Source organism: Bubalus bubalis, chromosome 20 (assembly GCF_019923935.1).
Source record: "Bubalus bubalis isolate 160015118507 breed Murrah chromosome 20, NDDB_SH_1, whole genome shotgun sequence".
NCBI lineage: Eukaryota > Metazoa > Chordata > Mammalia > Artiodactyla > Bovidae > Bubalus > Bubalus bubalis.
In genome coordinates this window covers 54105711-54123475 of record NC_059176.1, presented here as the reverse complement: position 1 = coordinate 54123475, position 17765 = coordinate 54105711, and the positions used below count along the sequence as shown (strand labels likewise).

The window sequence follows — 17765 nt, the reverse complement described above, 5'->3', positions numbered from 1 at the left end:
CAAACTTTCATAGGTGCATGGAGGGTACTGGAGGGAACTTCTTACTTGGTAGGTTTATTAATACTGTTTTTAAGTCTTTGAATCAGCTCATTTCTCAAGTTACGGCTTTTCAGTTTGGATGCACTGTTTAACAGCTGCATGTTGACTAAGGGACTCTTTGTTCTAGTAATGCCACTGCCACTGCTCTGTGAGTGAGGTCTGCCCTCCCCTCACCCCCTTTTCATATCCACCTCCCAGAACACCCTGCCTGGCACTAAAATAGGAGCTCCTCCAGCACACACCAGTGTTCCCGAGGCCTTTGTTACACTGCAGCTGAAGGATTGGCGTGAGTAACACACGTGATGGTGGGCCCGACCATGGATTCTCTCCGCAAATGGTTTACCCAGTCATTTGAATGATTACTATATACCAACCGGTGTGTGTGGTCCTGGGGAATCTTCATTTCTGGGACCTGATCTCACCTTCAGGGTGTTGGATTTTAGTAGGAGAGGCTAGACTAGTCACCCAGTGACTACAGTATGGAGGTGCTATGTTGCGGTTTGAAAGGGTGCTTTGGAGAGTATAGAGGGGGCCCACTTTGACCCAGTTTTTCCATGCACTGAGAGCATTGGTGATGGTTTCCTGAAGGTGATGTTTCTTCTCCCTCGTCCTGAAGGAGGGGGAGGGTTAGCTGGGGGAGAGTTGGGTTGGGGCAGGAGAGGCTTGGAGGCGAGGAGGCCTGTCCCTTGCGGAGCAGAAGTGCTGTGTTGCTCTCAGGCTGCGCACCAGTGTGACTCCTGTGTAAGGACTAATGGCTTCGTTTGGCTGTCACTCGTCTTATAATGTGAACAAAGTTCTTCCCAGTGGCGCAGGTTTAAGGAAGAATAAGTTCTTTATCAGTCTCCAAACTGAGTTGTGCTATTACTGTGAAATATACATCAGATTTCAAGGCTTAGGAAATAAAATAGGTAAAATATACCATTTATTGTTTTATGTGCTATACATGTTGAAATGTTAATATTTCGAATATAGGTGTTAAATAAAATGCATTATTAAAATAAAAAAATAATAAGTTCTTTTATCAATCCTACCTAACCTAGTCAAACCAAATCAGTCATTGCATCCTTCCCATTATATTTCTGTACATGATTCTAAATTAAGGAGAAACCCGTTTCCGATTTCTTATGGGTTAGAAGTTGTGTTATTGTACACTTATATTGGCAGCAAGTCCACTGCAGTAATGTGGGTGCTCTGTAGTCAAAATGGATAACTGAAAAATGCTTAGGGTCATATTTTCCTATATGATATTGATACCTTATTAATTCTAATATAGTGCATAGCCAGCGTACAAGTGAGCTACTTGAATATTGTACAATGTTATATGTTCGGGTTTATTGTATTTTTATTGAAATTGCCTTTACGTTACTTATAATGAAGAGCCTGATTACAAGCAGTAATTTGGGGAACGTGTTTAAATTATAAAAGGTAAAAACTTTCAGTTCTTGGGAAGTAATTCGTGGAGTATCAGACAGTATTTTGTTCATTTAAAAAAAGTCCTCTAGAGACTTTAGCCCTTGGAAGACTTGTCATCTTCATTTCAGGACAAAGCCTCTTTGAAAGTATTAATATTAACTGGGAGGATAGATATGTTTTTGAGGGTGAGAGATAGTTTTGGTTTTTAAAAATAGCCCCAAAGATATTTAGAAATAAGATTTGATAATAAATTGCATAAGAACGGTTTTGTGCAAAGAAAGAAAATAGACGTATCTATAAATATCTAATGCTATTTGAAGATTGTTGTAAAGGAGAAGATCCAGAAATGCTTTGAACAATGGGCAGTGCTGGTGGAATAAGAACTGTTGCTTCCAAAAGGACTCTGAATAGGATGATCCATGGTTCATTGTACCCTTTCCAGTTTTGAGTGCTTGGTGTACTAAATGGCTAATTTGAAAATAAGAAAGTGTGGTGGTTCTCTCGAAGGCCTCCCTTTTCAGTTAGAATTCTTTGTTATCAAAATCTTTTAATATTCTGTATTGGTTTACTGAGTAATATTAATGGGTAGTTCCCTTAACTTATGGAAATGTAAGGTTTCACTGTTGTGTGGGGCCTTGATAATTATTAAGCCAAGTGCTAATTAAAGCAGAGGAACAGTGTTCAGTGATCATTGAGATGAGAACTTAATCATCTCTTATAGTGAATGAATGAGCCTTTACTGTTGGGGGCCTCTGACATTATCATCAAGGATCGTATAAGACTAGGTAAAAATCTAAGAGAGTTAAGTTTTTGTTTAGGCAGTTTCACTTGTATGTATTAAGTTAACATAGTCTGTGAATTTTTTTAGCGTTAACTGACAGTTGTACATATTGCATTGGCAGGTGGATTCTTTACCTGCTGAGCCACATTTTGTCATTTAAAGTCCTAAGAGGAGAGACTTCTAGCCACAATTCTATCCCCACCCCTAACGGTTTTTATTTTATTTTATTTTATTTTATTTTATCCCCACCCCTAACGGTTTTTAAAGGGCGGTGCCCCGCAGGAGATTTTGGCTTTCTTCTCTACCAGACCCTCTCCTTCATCACCATCTCTGAGGAGTTTTCTTTTTGGTAATTCTTGTGGACATCTCTTGTGTACATCGTTACTTTGAGTAGAGATTTAGACTGCATGTTTGAATTCCTGTTTCAGCACGATCTTCTGGTTTACATTAAAACCTTGTTCTTCATGCTTTAATAGTAGAGAATCCTGGTCATCAGAAATGGTAGGATTTGTTTTTCTTCCTTCTCCCAGTATAGGATGTTTGGAGAAGGTTATTCTATCCTGAACTAAAAGCCAGTTAGGGTGGTTTTAGACAGGGGCATGAGAGGCATGCAAAGATAATGACTCCTTTAGGCAAAACTCTGTAGCTGTTTGTGTTTTTTTTTGTTTATTTGTTTTTATTCCTCTGAAAATCCTAGTGAAGTAAAGTTGCTTTTAAAGTAAAACGTTTGGCATAAATGTTTGGTAAATGCAAAAATATAATTTTAAAACTTGAAGACATCACCGAAACCATTTTGTGCAGTTTGTTCATTTCATTGATAAGAGAACTAAGGGTCAAAGGAGTGAAAAGAGGCTGAAATAGCCTGCCAGATCTGATAAGACTAATTATAGTAGAAGTATGTGTAAAGATCTGCATTTGGGTCCAGAAAACCAGTTGCACAGGTATAGATGGAGGAGGTCTTGATTTAATTAGAGCATTAATTGACCATAATAGGCATATTTTAGTCATGAGTGACATGGCCATCAGAACCTCTGAATTCACCTTGAGTTGGAATAGTCATCTTGAATTGCAATAGTAAAAGCATAATGTCCAAAAAAAGACTTTGGTGGTGTGTTAGAGAGAAGACCACTCCTGAAGATTCAGGCTATTCAGGTACTTAGCTCTGGGTTATCTGCTTTCAGAGAAACATGGACAGATGAGTTGTCTGACTGTCCAGTTGATACTCCTGAGTGCTGCCTGAAACCAGGCGCCCCAGGCGATTGACTTTGGGTGAGGTTCTGGCCACCCGAACAAGGCTGGCTTCTTTCTTGTTTTACTTAATGTGATTCTCTAGCCTTGTCTACTGCCTCAGGATCACAGTAACGCCTTTTACTTTTCTCCAGGCCTGCTTAGGACCTGGTATCCTGATTTAAAGCTGTGAAGGATAGAAGACTGTTTATCAGTGTCTTGTGGAGTCAGGCCCTGGACCTCAGTGAAGATGAGGCCTCTGTGCTTTTTTGGGGGGTGATGGCTGGGGCGCACGTTTTAAATGGTCACTGTGGGTTTGTAGTTCTGCTGTTAAGGTTTTATTTCCAGAAAGGACTTTAGAGATTCCTGGACATTACCATTACCTTTTAGCTTCCCCGGGGCTATGCATGTATCAGAGATGGTAGCTGAGGACAGCGCTGAGGATTGACACAGCTACAGGAGTCAGAACACGACAGACACCCGAGAAGACACATTCACATGATGCCGGAATGACCACACGGCCCTTTTCTGCAAGATAATCATCGTCTTTTATTATCTGACCTTACGAATTTCCACCTGAGGAGGAAGGGAGCTAATCTGCATTGAGCATCTGGATAAGAAGCCAGATGCTTTACAACTATCTCTTTATCTTCTAATAATGGTCTTACCCCATTTACAGGGTAGGATAAAGAAACTGGCTCATGAACAAGTCACGCCAAGTAGGTACTGGAATTCATTTGTGTCTTGACTCAAAAGATCTTCAGTTCAGTTCAGTTACTCAGCTGTGTCTGACTTTTTGCAATCCCATGGATTGCAGCACAGCAGGCTTCCCTGTCCATCACCAACTCCTGGAGCTTGCTCAAACTCATGTCCATCGAGTTGGTGATGCCATCCAACCAACTCATCCTTTGTTTTCCCTTTCTCCTGCCCTCAATCTTTCCTGGCATCAGGGTCTTTTCCATTGAGTCAGTTTTTCACATCAGGTGGCCAAAGTATTGGAGTTTCAGCTTCGGCATCAGTCTTTCCAATGAATATTCAGGACTGATTCCCTTTAGGATTGACTGGTTGGATCTCCTTGCAGTCCAAGGGACTCTCAAGAGTCTTCTCCAACACCACAGTTCCAAAGCATCAATTCTTTGGCGCTCAGCTTTCTTTATAGTCCAGCTCTCACATCCGTGCATGACTATTGGAAAAACCATAGCCTTGACTAGAGGGACTTTTGTTGGCAAAGTAATGTTTCTGCTTTTTAATATTGAGTCCCGTTTATTTTATGAGCAAGGAAGACAAATTAGTATATTTTTCTTATTTAGAATGGCCTAACAACCACCATTCTTTTCTATCCAGTTTTTTTCCTTTTATACTTCTTAGGCCCTTTATCCATGTTTTCCCTCTTTCCCTGGTGAATTTTCTTGAATTTTTAATGTTTTTGAGTTTCTAATTTAGAATTTTCCCAAATTATCTTCCCGCTTCCTGTCTCCCTTATAAGACGAATGGTCCATCTGGGAGTTGTTTTTCAGGCCAGGGAAGAGGGAAGCATGGGAGGTAATTCCCTAAACTGCTTCTTAATATTTTGTTTTTATTGGCCTAATTTCCTTTATTGACTGAGCATCTGGTATGGACATGATGTGGCCCGACATGCCCTCCGGAGATTTAGGATTTAGTTTGGGAGCTAACAGGCTTACTAGTGGCTCAGTGGTAAAGATTCTGTCTGCTGATGCAGGAGACATGGGTTCGATCCCTAGGTTGGGAAGATCCCCTGGAGAAGGACATGGCAACCCACTACAGTATTCTTGTCTAGGAAATCCCATGGACAGAGGAGCCTGGTGGGCTGTAATCCAGGGGGTTGCAAAGAGTCAGGTGCGACTTGCCGACTGAGCACACACACATGCATTGGGAGCTAATGTGGTAAGTGCAGGCACTTGGTTGATTGTCTAACAGCCAAACAACCCAAAACCAAACAATTGTTTAGAAGGGGAAGGAGCACAACCTAATATAGATATTACAGAGAGGCCATGGTTCGCAATCCTGGCTTAGGATCAGAATATTGGGGAAGATTTGAATTCACTAGGTATGGTGTAGGGCAGGAATCGGTGTTTCTGATATGCACAGTGGTTTATGCCATTGAGGAGAATCTCTTGTATCACTAAGTTCTCAGAAACAGGTTTGTCTTTCTCTTCTGAATAAGCTTTTGCATTTTCCTTTAGCCTGTACTTTAAGTTGAATCCGGGTGAATTTGGGCTTATTCCACTTGTCTAGTTTGTAGATCTGTGAATGTGATCTGTGGCTCACTTAACAGAATTTCCAGAGTAGGGTAGAGGTACATTCCGTCTTTTAAGGAGTTAAATGTAGAATGTAGTGAGGTAGACTTCGTTTATTTGTATATCTTTTGGGATTAAATTCATCTGTTTAATAGCAAAGCATCATCATATTCTGTAAAGTCTCATTAATTTGGACTCTTAATTTAAATTTGTATTTTGGAGGCAAACAGCACCACTGTTTACTGAGTGTGCTGATTGCACGTTTCAATATTGCAGCAGGTCAAATAGAACCTCTTTTTGATCATTTTTATTGCTTCCCAATTTCCATTTATCTGCATTAAAGTAGTAAAGCTTTCTAAATTTAGTCAAAACTATTAAGGAGCTTATCTTTCCAAAGCAGTTTGAAACTGGTTGAAGTTGTGAACTGTTTTCTGTACAGAAATGTGCTGACACTTTCTCTTTAATTGTAGAGAGATGCTGTGTATGACTCAGTCTTTCCAATCAGGGGAGATAAGTGATATGTACGTTAGTGGCTATTGGTGGGTTTATTTCTTAAAAGCAGTACGTTGTGTTTCACTGAACCAGCCTGTCTGATTTCCAGCTGTACATACAGCATGTCTTGCAGCTCTTAGTCATTCCTGCACTTGGGCTTGAAGTGGGACTGTGGGCCTTGGCCGTGCTTCTGTTTTTCATCCTGTTTTAACATGTCTGACAGTCACTGTTGATCTGGCCGCCTCCATTCCTGTTCCTAATCATTGCACATAACAACTAGCATTTGAATACTTATTGTTTACCAGGCTTCGTGCTTGATGGCTTTACACTTCGTAGCTTAACATTCATAGTAATATTAACACCTGTGTGCATAGTACTGTTCGCCATATTTTGCTCATGAGAAAGTTTTGCAGATTTAAATGTTTGCCTTAGGTCATAGAGGTAACAATGCAGATTCACATCTGTGCTGGGAACCCGGAGCTGGAACTTGGCTGTACCAGGACCACACCGGTCTTCATCATCGGTGCTCTTCTGCTCAAATTGCTAAGCATCAGTGCTCCTTCAGGAGCCGTCTCCTGGTGACACTAACAGGGAGAGAGTACGGTCAGTGACTAGTCAGCCTTTTTTTTTTTTAAATGATCACTGGGGATTGTGATTCCGGGGGGATGGAATAGCCAGCCACAAGTGTATTACTTCCCAGACATTCACACTGATGGGGTCGAGGGTCACGCTCAGTCCAGGACAGTCACCATTAGAAAGTTCTGTAGAACTATGTGCTCAGTCCCTCAGTCGCGTCCAGCTCTGCGACCCCATGGACTGCTCCTCTGTCCATGGCACATTCCAGGCAAGAATGCTGGAGCTGTTTGCCATTCTCTTCTCGTTTAGTAGAAGCGTATTTGTTATAAATGTAGGAATTGGGTGTATCAGTAAACTCTGCACTACCACTGGTTATGCCATTGTAATGGTTAAGAACTCAGCTGGGGAGCTGAGCTGTTTTACATTCATATCTTACCTCTGCCAGGCCTGTGACCCCAGGCAAACGATTCAACCTTTCCAGTCCTCGGTTTCCTTACCTGTGAAACAAGGGTATTACTAGTACCTTCCTCCAAAGAGAGATTTTGAGGATGAAATAAGATAATATGAGTTACCCAGAGTATTTTGCAAATAGTAAGCTTCACATTGGAAAAGGCTGATGCTGGGAGGGATTGGGGGCAGGAGGAGAAGGGGACGACAGAGGATGAGATGGCTGGATGGCATCACTGACTCGATGGACGTGAGTCTGAGTGAACTCCGGGAGGTGGTGATGGACAGGGAGGCCTGGTGTACTGCGATTCATGGGGTCGCAAAGAGTCGGACACGACTGATCGACTGAACTGAACTGAAGCTTCACATATTGCCTTCCTGTGTAAGCCAATAGGAGATCATAGTACTAAATTTAAATTATGTAAAAGCTCTGAGGTGGACATGATCGAATTTGTCCCTTAGGGTTAAGCAGACTCATGTCTGTGGCCTTAAGGTCTTCTGTTTTACAGCCTTAAATAGTCATTTCAGGAATATAACAATTCCAAGTTCTAAAGTATTTTGAAACACTTTAGAGTGGCTTATGTTTAAAAATATTCTTGTTAATATGATAGTGAAGTAAATGGTGAGGAAATCGATGACTAGGTTCTTTTAGTAGACTGGCTGTAGGATAGCTAAAACTCGAAAAAGGTAAAGTAGCGCTGTTGTGTGTTCATTTGGAGGGCTGCAGGGAGGAGCGACGCCCGGTGACAGTTACTGACCAGAAGGAAGGGTTGATGGAATCGTGCCAGTTGTGGGGTTTGCTGTGTGAAAAAGATGCCTTTAATGTTAAAATGACTTTGAGAAATAGCGTTTATCTAACCAAACTCTGTCTTCTCTGTAATATTTAAACACATCATACGTTTTCAAAAGAAAGCCATTAAAGAAAACTGTCTTGCCATAAAAGGTGGGGATGGGAAACCATTTACTTCTTAGCAAAGTCCTCTGAGCCACACAGAAATTCACTGTAGGATCTCCGACTTAATGATAACTTGCAAATGACTTAATTGGTGATTTTTTTGGTTTCAATTTCCATATTTGAAATTATGAACACAGACTGTTTAAAACTGTTTAAGGAGCAGCATACTTACAATATATATTGTGGTCAGTCCAAGGAGAAGGAAACAGAGAATGAAGTAGACAGCAGAGCGTTGGAAGCCGTCGGCTCACTTTTCTGTAGAGTGGTACGTATATTCATAACCTTCATCAGGTGAGAAAGTGGCAGTGCAGTGTCACGCCCATCTTCAGGCTTTCTGTCAGTTAAAGGATAAACTTGTGTTGCGTTTTTACAATTGCAGGAAAAGTGACAATTTTGCTGGTTGTATCTGAATCAGCTGATGAGCTGGAGCAGGACGATATCTAAGAATTTCTCCAGCTCTAGGATTTTTATGATTGATTGTCATCATCTGATGGAAATAATGACTGAAATAGCTGAATACTTGAAAATTTAAAAAGTTCGATTGATAGACTTTTTTTTTTAAACTAATTCTGAATTTGGTTAAGAGGCAGTTTAGATCAGGAGCTCTTTCCAACTCTGTTTCTGGAATTCTGTGTTTTTGAGTATTGAATGTTGCATACCAGATTAGTTCTCTCTCTCTTCCTTTTCAGTAGACTATGTACTTAACAACAATAGAAAACAGCTTTACTTTTAGCTGTCTTAACTTATTCTAGCCTCCTTTCTAACTTGGCCTAACTTCATAGTTTATTTTGGCTGCAAAATCCTGCCCACTTTTTATCTGTTGTAAAAATGTATTTTTCCTTCAATGAGGGGAAAAAATGCAAGCGGACGCATATTTATTTTGGATTATCTTTTCCTCCCATTATTTTCATAACCCCTTGCCATTGCCTCTGCCAGTTTTGAAAAAAGTTGATTGAATTTGAGGGTGGCTGAAGCACTTTTTAATGTAGGAGTGGTTTGTGAAATGTGGGAGAATTCTAGCAAGTTCCTTCTCAAAGCATCATCCAGTAGCAGCTTACTGGTGATAGAGTACAGCTTACTAGTATCCCAGCTTACTATTCTGAAATAGTTGTAGGTTTTGAAAGAGTCTGCTAGAGTTTAAAAGACATTTGCTCCTTGAAAGCTATGACAAAACTAGACAGTGTATGAAGAAGCAGAAACACCACTTTGCCAACAAAGGTCCATACAAAGTCGTGTTTTTTCTAGTAGTCATGTACGGATGTGCGAGTTGGTCCATAAAGAAAGCCGAGTGCTGAAGAATTGATACTTTCGAACTGTGGTCCTGGAAAAGACTCCTAAGAATCCGTTGGACTGCAAGGGAATCAAACCAGTCAATCCTAAAGAAAATCAACCCTGAATTTTCATTGGAAGGACTGTTGCTGAAGCTCCAGTGCTTTGGTTGCATAATGCGAAGAGCCAACTCATTGCCAAAGATTCTGAGGCTGGGAAAAGACTGAAGGCAAAAGGAGAAAAGGGTGACTGAGGATGAGATGGTTAGATAGCATTATCGACTCAGTGGACATGAATTTGAGCAAACTCAAATTTTGACAGTGGAGGACAGAGTAGCCTGGTGGGCTACACTTGAGGGGTTTGAAAAGAGTTGGACACGACTTAGCGACTAAAGAACAATAAGAACAACTAGAGTTTTACTTTAGTGTAGAAATCGGGAAAAATTTGACATCCGAAAAAGACCTAGGTGTATGTAAGCCTCATTATACAACTAGATTTTCGTTCACTTTGCAAATTTGGACTTTATGAAGCTACTCTAAGGTGAGAAAAATGGTTTACAATCCTGCCAGTGTTGCCGCAGATTGATCTGTATAATGCAGAATCGTATTACTCCAGAAAAGCAGAAAACTATTGAGAGCGAGCTCTGGGAAGATGTCCAACAACTCTGCTTCTTATGCTTCAAAGACTTGCCGTCATGCGCTGGTGGTGGCGCGCGCTCCTCCCCGCCACCTCCCGGTTATAGAAGTGGTGCGTAGCATTTGGTCGATATATGAAAGAGTTGTTCCATTACCTAGAGATAGTTAAGATTTTGGTTTTCTTCTAGCCTTTTTCTTCCTTGTATGTGGTTTTTAAAAAAAAAAAAATACTGTTGATCAGATTATATAAACTGTTTTCTGCCTTTTTTCATTTAATTGTGTGTTCCCATGTAATACAGTTTTGAGTATTTTAAGGGATCACATAATTCTATTGCTTGGAGTTAACATATTTAACTAATTCTGTTAGTTAAAAAAAAAATTTTTTTTTTCCAAAATAAGGTTTTCCTCAATTTGATCCTTATTTCCTTGTGGTACAGTAAAATTACCAAGTTAAACTTTGAGAGTTTTCAAGTTTCTTTGTACACATCATAAAGTTGTATCTAAAATGCTTTGACTGCTTTATATTTCGTACCTGTCATCTGAGTAAGGGAATATTTTGCTGCATCTTTGTCATCAACAGGTGCTTTTGTTTTTCCTTCCGTTTCTTGTTTTATAGGTGGAAAAAGGCAGTGAAGTTATACCTCTCTTAGAAATGCTGTGATTGCCTGGTCCGTTCATAAGCTCCTTGGCCTTCGTTTTGGTCTGAACCCAGTTCTGGGGACTTCATGATCATCCCTTCAATATTGTTATCTAAGCTTTGTGTGTGTGTTAGACCACATCTGGAGTGGGGTCAATAAAACCCTGCTATCACTGAATAGTTAAGGATCTCCCGCACTGGAGGCAGACGCGTTAACCTCTGAGCCACCAGGGAAGCCCTTGCATTCACATCACTGAATAGTTAAGCAAACATTTGCAAATTCTCCATGAAGGAAAAAGAACACCCAACAGAGCTGTCCATGTGGATGGTGTTCTGTGCTAATCCCTTGTATGGTTAGCAGTTGCTTTTGGAGAACCAGTTTGTGCATCCAGAAGAGCCAGTCCAGACTTCTCTGCCCGTCCCCTCATGTTGTCTTTGCTTTTGACTGGAACTCAGAGGTTTGCAGCTAGTTGACAGGTTACATACAGACTTGCTTATTCAACTTCAGCTCCATATCTTCTAGATATATAGGTAAAACTCTTTATTTCAGTTTCTCTCCTTCTGGAATTTCATCCTGTGTACTGAAATGCTTCACTTATTGTAACTGACTGTATTGTAAACTCACGATCCTACCCGGGGAGGACTTGACTTTGATACTGTGGAGAGCACTGGTGCCAAAATCTTCAACAAGCAGTTGTCGTAAGAATAAAAAGAGCAGTTCTTCTAAATGCATTGGTAGAAATGGTCCCATCTGATATCAGATGGGTGAATCTTTTCTTAAATTCACTAGTTTTCAGTTACCTTAAGGTTGGTCAGGCGCACTCACAAAGGTGTCAGTAGGGTGGTGCATCAGAATTCTCACACACTTTTCATTTGTCCTAGGAAAACTGCTTTCTCAGTCATGCACTTATTCTTCTCATATGCAGTTGGAAGGTTACTTGCAACTCATTGGCCAGCCTCTAGCAAAGTAAATGATGGCTATTCAGAAGCCAAGGGTTAAGTTTAGGAATGGCTTAGTGTGGTGGAAATCGGAAAAAAAAAATTTTTTTTTTTTTAAACAGTGGTTTAAACAATGCAAGTGGATTTCACTAAAGGGACTGCAATAGCGGTTATGAGAGCCAACAGTATGATAGCAGGAGGAACTGCAAAAACATACTTCACTCTGAGCTCAGGCTCATGCCATTTGCAAGTCTGAACGTTCTGTTCAGGTCTTTATGTGGTTATGTTTTCACACATGTAAATCATCAGGAGTGGGTTGCTGGGGTAGGCTGTTTTGCAGAGTGGCTATACCGTCTGACGTTCCCATCAGCAGTACTAGAGGGTTTCATTTCTTCCCCCCACACTGTTGCCAACAGTTGTTCTTTTAAAGTAACAGCATTTACTTTAAATTTCATGTGATTGGTATATGGACTCTGTTAATCGTTTTCATTGTAGCTGTCTGGTGGGTGTGTATTGGTAATGGTTATTGACGTTGAGCATTTTTCCCTGTACTCATTTGCCATTTATTTTCTTTGATGAAGTACCAGTTGACCATTAAATTTTTTGTTAGGTTTTAAGAGTTCTTTATATATTCTGGATACAAATCATATATTTGATTTGCAGATATTTTTTCCTTCTCTGTGGCTTGTCTTTTCATTTTCTTACTGATGTCTTTGGGAGAGGAAAAGTTTTTAATTCTGGATAAGTCTAGCTTGTCATGTATTCTTTTATGCGTTCTGTACCTTTGACGTCATATGTAGGAGATCTTTGCTTTAGCCAAAATCATGAAGATTTTCTCCTACTTTTCTTCCAGAAGTTTTACACTTTGAGCTCTTTGGGTTTTGCCTGTGATCCATTTTTGTGTGTGACGCAAGCTAAGGGTTTAAGCTCTTTTTTTTTTTGCATGTGGATACTCACTTGTCCTAGCGTCGTTTGTTGAAAAGATTCTTAATAGCGGCTTTAAGCTGTGTTGCTGCCTCTCAGTCTGGGATTCACGAAAGAGCAGCAGCCTTCATTTCCTGGCTGAGTTAGGGCAAGAAGGAGGGAGGCGGTTTGTCTTGAGTCTTGGCCTTGTTGTGAGGAGATCTTGTACCATGGTTTGCTTGATTTTGATTTTGTCTATTAAGACATCCACAGTCTTTGTAAGCAGTAGAGTTTTAGGCAGCTTGGCTTTAGTTAAGATGATGCTTGCTCTGTTATCCTCTAAGGGTGATTATGGAATCTTATTTTAACACACAGTTTGGGTTGGATAAGCCTGGGATAGTACAAGCTAACTTGCACATTTGTTAAAACTAGTTCTAATAGGAGAGTGATGAAACCCTACTGAAAACATTTTTTCTTTTTCAAAACAGTTGTTTCTAACTGTGTAAGTGAAATAGCTTATTATAGAAACTTGGAAATTATCAAAGAATAAAAAAAAACCTTTCTTTCCTCACCACTATCAACCTGGTTTTGGTACTGCCAGTTACTTTAAATTTCATGTGGTTGGTATATGGACCCTGTACAGTGTAGTTTTGGGCAACAGTATTTTGGTCTCCTGATGAATTCAGGCCTATCTTCTTGCATTTCTCCTGGGAAGTGAACAGATGAAGAGCTAATGCTTGGTGAGAATCTGTTGTGAGCCAAGCCTTGTACCCCATAAAGCTCCATGAAGTATTAAAATTACATGATGTGTTATTTAAAATATTATTAAATTTTAAACAATTCAGCTTTAAAAATTTATTTCCCCTCTCCAACTTCCTTACCTCCCCCTTGCTTTTTTAGTCTTGGGTTAAATTATTTGCCCAGTGTCTTTCAGTGAGTGTGATCAACCTGAATATCGGGGGGAAAGTGTGAGCATCATTCATTTAAAATAGTTAACCTGCATTTTCTTTCATGGTTGGAAAAGTTTTAAAAGCAAGAGGATGAAATAGTTCTTTTGTTCCTTTTCTTGTCCTGTTCATGTGGCCTCCCTTTTATTGTTGTCTGTCAGAATTAGAAGTTCCTGGTCTCCTTATGTCCTGCTCAAATTAAGGCTTCTACTCTCTCTGCCACTCCCTGCAGCTCCAAGAGCCTTAGTTCTAACTTTGGTATTTGTTAACTAAATAGAAAGATAAAGAAGAGAGCTAGGATTTTTAACAAGGAAAATCTCTTGAATTGGATTGATTTCATCAGTAATTTTAGTTAGCATTAACTAATAACTAGATGTTGACTACCAGGCAAGCCTCTCCATTTCTTCATCTCCAAAATGAATCAGCTACTCCCCATAGACTTTTCTAGCGTACGTTAGCTAGATTTTTGTGTTCGTGGAACCATGAAATTTAATACATTTCTGTTGATAGGGTTGGGAGTAATTGCCATAAGGATCAGTATTGAAAGAACCTCTGTCTTTTCCTGCGTGTGTGGGTGCTCAGTTGTGTCTGAGTCTCTGTGACCCCATCCATGGACTGTAACCCACCAGGCTCCTCTGTCCATGGGATTTCCCAGGCAAGAATGCTGGAGTGGGTTGCCATTTGCTCCTCCAGGGGCTCTTCCCGACCCTGGGTTTGTACCCACATCTCCTGTGTCTCCTGCATTGGCAGATAGATTCTTTACCAGTGAGTCACCTGGGAAGCCCCTGTTTTCTCCACAGTATCCTTAATTCTCAAATCATCATACTATTTGCATTGGAGTTAATGGGTAAAAAGTGTCAATTCCAGTGTACTCTGTCTCGGATACTTGTAATCTTGGAGTCTCGTGTTTCTTCCTTCTTGTTGAGGAGGTATTTATGACTGTCAAGGCCTTCTTGACAGCCAGAACTTCCATTGACGCCCTCATTTTATCAGGTAGCGTAGGTTACTCTAATCTTTTGCTTATGCTGTTGCCATAGTATCCTGTCTGGAAACAGAAAGGTGGTTGATAAGTTTGTACAGGAATCCAGATTTTTCCCCCTCATTGACATTTGCCAGAGATTTATTTTTTTTTTCTCTCGTGATTCAGGCCAAGGCCTGGGGGTATAATTAGTGCTAAGGGTTGGGGGTGGGGTGGGGGGAGGTGGCATGTTTGGACTCTGGACAGTTAAAAGCAGAGTCTTTTTATTAACCCACTCTGTTAATCACTAAACTGTTTTGTTGGTGATTTAAGACTTTCTGCTTGAACCATCTGCTTGTCATAGGAATTACATCTATTCCTGACAAATGTCATGTTTGAGCTGAACATATAGAACTAAGACTGGAGCATCTTCCTGCTTCTTGGTGTATCAGACTCATTAAAACAAAACAGAAAGCAACCGAAGACAGTGGGCTCCAGCCACTCTTAACATATTTAGACCAGTGGATCAGAGTGAACAATGATAAAAGGTGGTTCTGGAGATGCGGAAGAGAAATTCTAAAGGAAATAAGCAGGGCTCTTATTCTAATGCCAGTGAACCTCTGACTTGGTTGCAGGAGGCATCCACATGGGAATAGGAAGTTGTTGAGAGTAAAACCCTCAGTTTGCACTGATTGTTGTTTTTGCTCCTCACGTGTTCAGAAGAACTGGGGAAAAAAAGCTGTCAGTGGTTGACTGAAATACCACCAAGCTCAACAGTGTCTGTCTAGGATGTTGGAGGGGAAACGCGGAATCTGGTTTTACCTTTTTCAGAAGACACTGGCCCGTGTAGGCTTTGTGGAAAAGGTATTACAATTTAGGTACAATTTAGTGAGGTTAACACGGAATCCTGCAGCACGTCCTGGTGATCAGATTTTGTTCTGGGTGGGCTTCTGCTTTCCATTTTTGAACCTCTTCCTTTCCGGCCACGTTCTCTCCCAGCTCCTGTGCCCTGGAGTTTTTCTGTTACCACAGAATAGTTAACTGTTCCTTTTTTTTTTTTTAACAAAAAATTAGCGTCTTTTTTATTATTGTTGTTTTGACATGCACACACTGCTATATTTTTTCATTTTTGGTTAATTTATTTTTGGCTGTGCTAGGTTTTTGTCGCTGCGCACAGGCTTTCTGTAGTTGTGGCCAGCGGGGGCTACTCGCAAGTTGCAGAGCAGAGGCTCTAGGGCGCCCGGGTTTCAGTACTTGAGGCACACGGGCTCAGTTGCTCCGTGGCATGTGTGATCCTTTGGGACCAGGGATTGAACCTGTGTCCCTGCATTGGTAGGCTGGTTCTTATCCACCGGGCTGCCAGGGAAGCCCTAGTTAAGTCTTCATGTGGCACTGTCATCGGGCATCAAAGGCAGAGCGTGTTTGCACAGCGTCCTGCATACTGTGTTCCCGTCTCACATCTTGCCTTCTCTTGCAGTATTTGAGACTTGAACTCTTCCCTACTTTTCCCTCACCTTCCACATGCTTTCTCAAATCTCTTGTCTTCTGATCTCTGATAAGTACTGGGAAATATCTGATCAAGACAGTTCTCTGGTATGAGCCTCTTTGAGGTTATTTACATTGTTTTAATTGGCTCAGACGGTAAAGCGCCTGCTTTACCATGCAATGTGGGGGACCCGGGTTCAATCCCTGGGTCGGGAAGATCCCCTGGAGAAAGGAAATGGCAACCCACTCCAGTATTCTTGCCTGGAAAACTCTATGGACAGAGGAGCCTGGTAGGCTACAGTCCATGGGGTGGCAAAGAGTCAGACACGACTGAGCAACTTCACTCACTCACGTTGTTTTAAAGATGTCGGATAGTTTTAATCAATACTCAGCATAGTTCATGTGCCTTGTTTTTGAAGTCCGCACAACACTGAAGAAAGTGGTAACAGCTTGGCACTTTACCGTCTCTAAACCAACATTTCTAGAACTCACAGTGGAAGTTACGGGTTATAATGATACTCCTGAGAGTCAGCCTAGAGAAAACTTGATTGATATGTTCTTTTTTTGGAACAGAAATGTAAACTAATATATCTTAGAATTTTTAGTGATTGTTGATGCAGGAAATTTGTTATTGAAGGTAGTCTGTATCTTGAAACGTCATTAAATTCTGTTTTCCTGTCTGCTTGTCATATTATGAAGATAGTTTATATAGAAGTATAGTCTGTATAAATTCATGTAATTACATCTTCCTTTGGGCTCCCACAGCACTGTAATTTACCTTAGACTGACTTGGGATGAGAGATACTAACTGTGGAAAAAAAGCCAGTTTATAATTAAATTAATAAAGGTACTAATGGGACAGAGCCAGAGTATTCACATTTGTCTTATTGTAAATGGCGCTACCTGATGTTTTTTTCTCTATGTATTTGGCTTGCTGCTGCTGCTAAGTCGATTTAGTCGTGTCCAACTCTGTGCGACCCCATAGACGGCAGCCCACTAGGCTCCCCCGTCCCTGGGGTTCTCCAGTCAAGACCACTGGAGTGGGTTGCCATTTCCTTCTCCAATGCATGAAAGTGAAAAGTGAAAGTGTAAGTTGCTCAGTCGTGTCCAACTCTTAGCGACCCCATGGACTGCAGCCCACCAGCCTCCTCCGTCCATGGGATTTTCCGGGCAAGAGTACTGGAGTGGGGTGCCATTGCTTAACTATTTGGCTTAGTTATAGAAATACCATGATTGATGCGCAGCCTGGAATTGCTAGAGTTGCAATGACAGCAGGATCTAAAGATCTTGATACAGTTTGGCGCTCTCGAATTTGACCTTACTGTGAAGAAAGCAAGGAATCCTTGGGAGGGTTTCATCAGAGAATTGCCACACAAATCGTAATCACATTGTGGAGAAGCTGAGCCTTGTGATAACTGGTGGTTATGCTTAATGGTAGGGAGAACAGTAGGGAAGCTATATGGTCCAAGAGCTAGGGTTAGGATTTGGGTAGGAGGAACAGATACAGAGACAGTGTAAGCTCCAGTACTTTGGCCACCTGATACAAAGGACCAACTCATTGGAAAAGACCCTGAGGATGGCAAAGATTGAAGGCAAAAGAAGAGGGCAGCAGAGGACGAGGCAGTGCTGAGATAGCATCACCAACTCAGTGGACATGAGTTTGAGCAAACTCGGGGAGATAGTGGAGGACAGGGACGCCTGATGTGCTGCAGGCCACGGGGCTGCTAAGTCGGACACGACTTAGAGACTGAACAACAACAGCAGAGGTAAAGCAGAGCTTGTTGAGAAACTGTAGGAGGTGAAG

General features: G+C 41.1%; 1 protein-coding gene across 3 annotated transcripts in view; it reads left to right on the top strand.

The window, feature by feature from the left end:
• The window catches only part of AKAP13 (A-kinase anchoring protein 13), a 322494-nt gene that overhangs the window by 38402 nt on the left and 266327 nt on the right, over positions 1–17765 (top strand). The window contains exon 1 of one of the 3 annotated variants that reach the window (XM_044933355.2): positions 8379–8453. The exons of the other annotated variants lie outside the window; for them this stretch is intronic. The gene's annotated coding sequence lies outside the window, so the exon portion shown is untranslated. Of the gene's footprint in view, positions 1–8378; positions 8454–17765 lie in introns of those variants that run through there. 3 annotated transcript variants of the gene reach the window in all.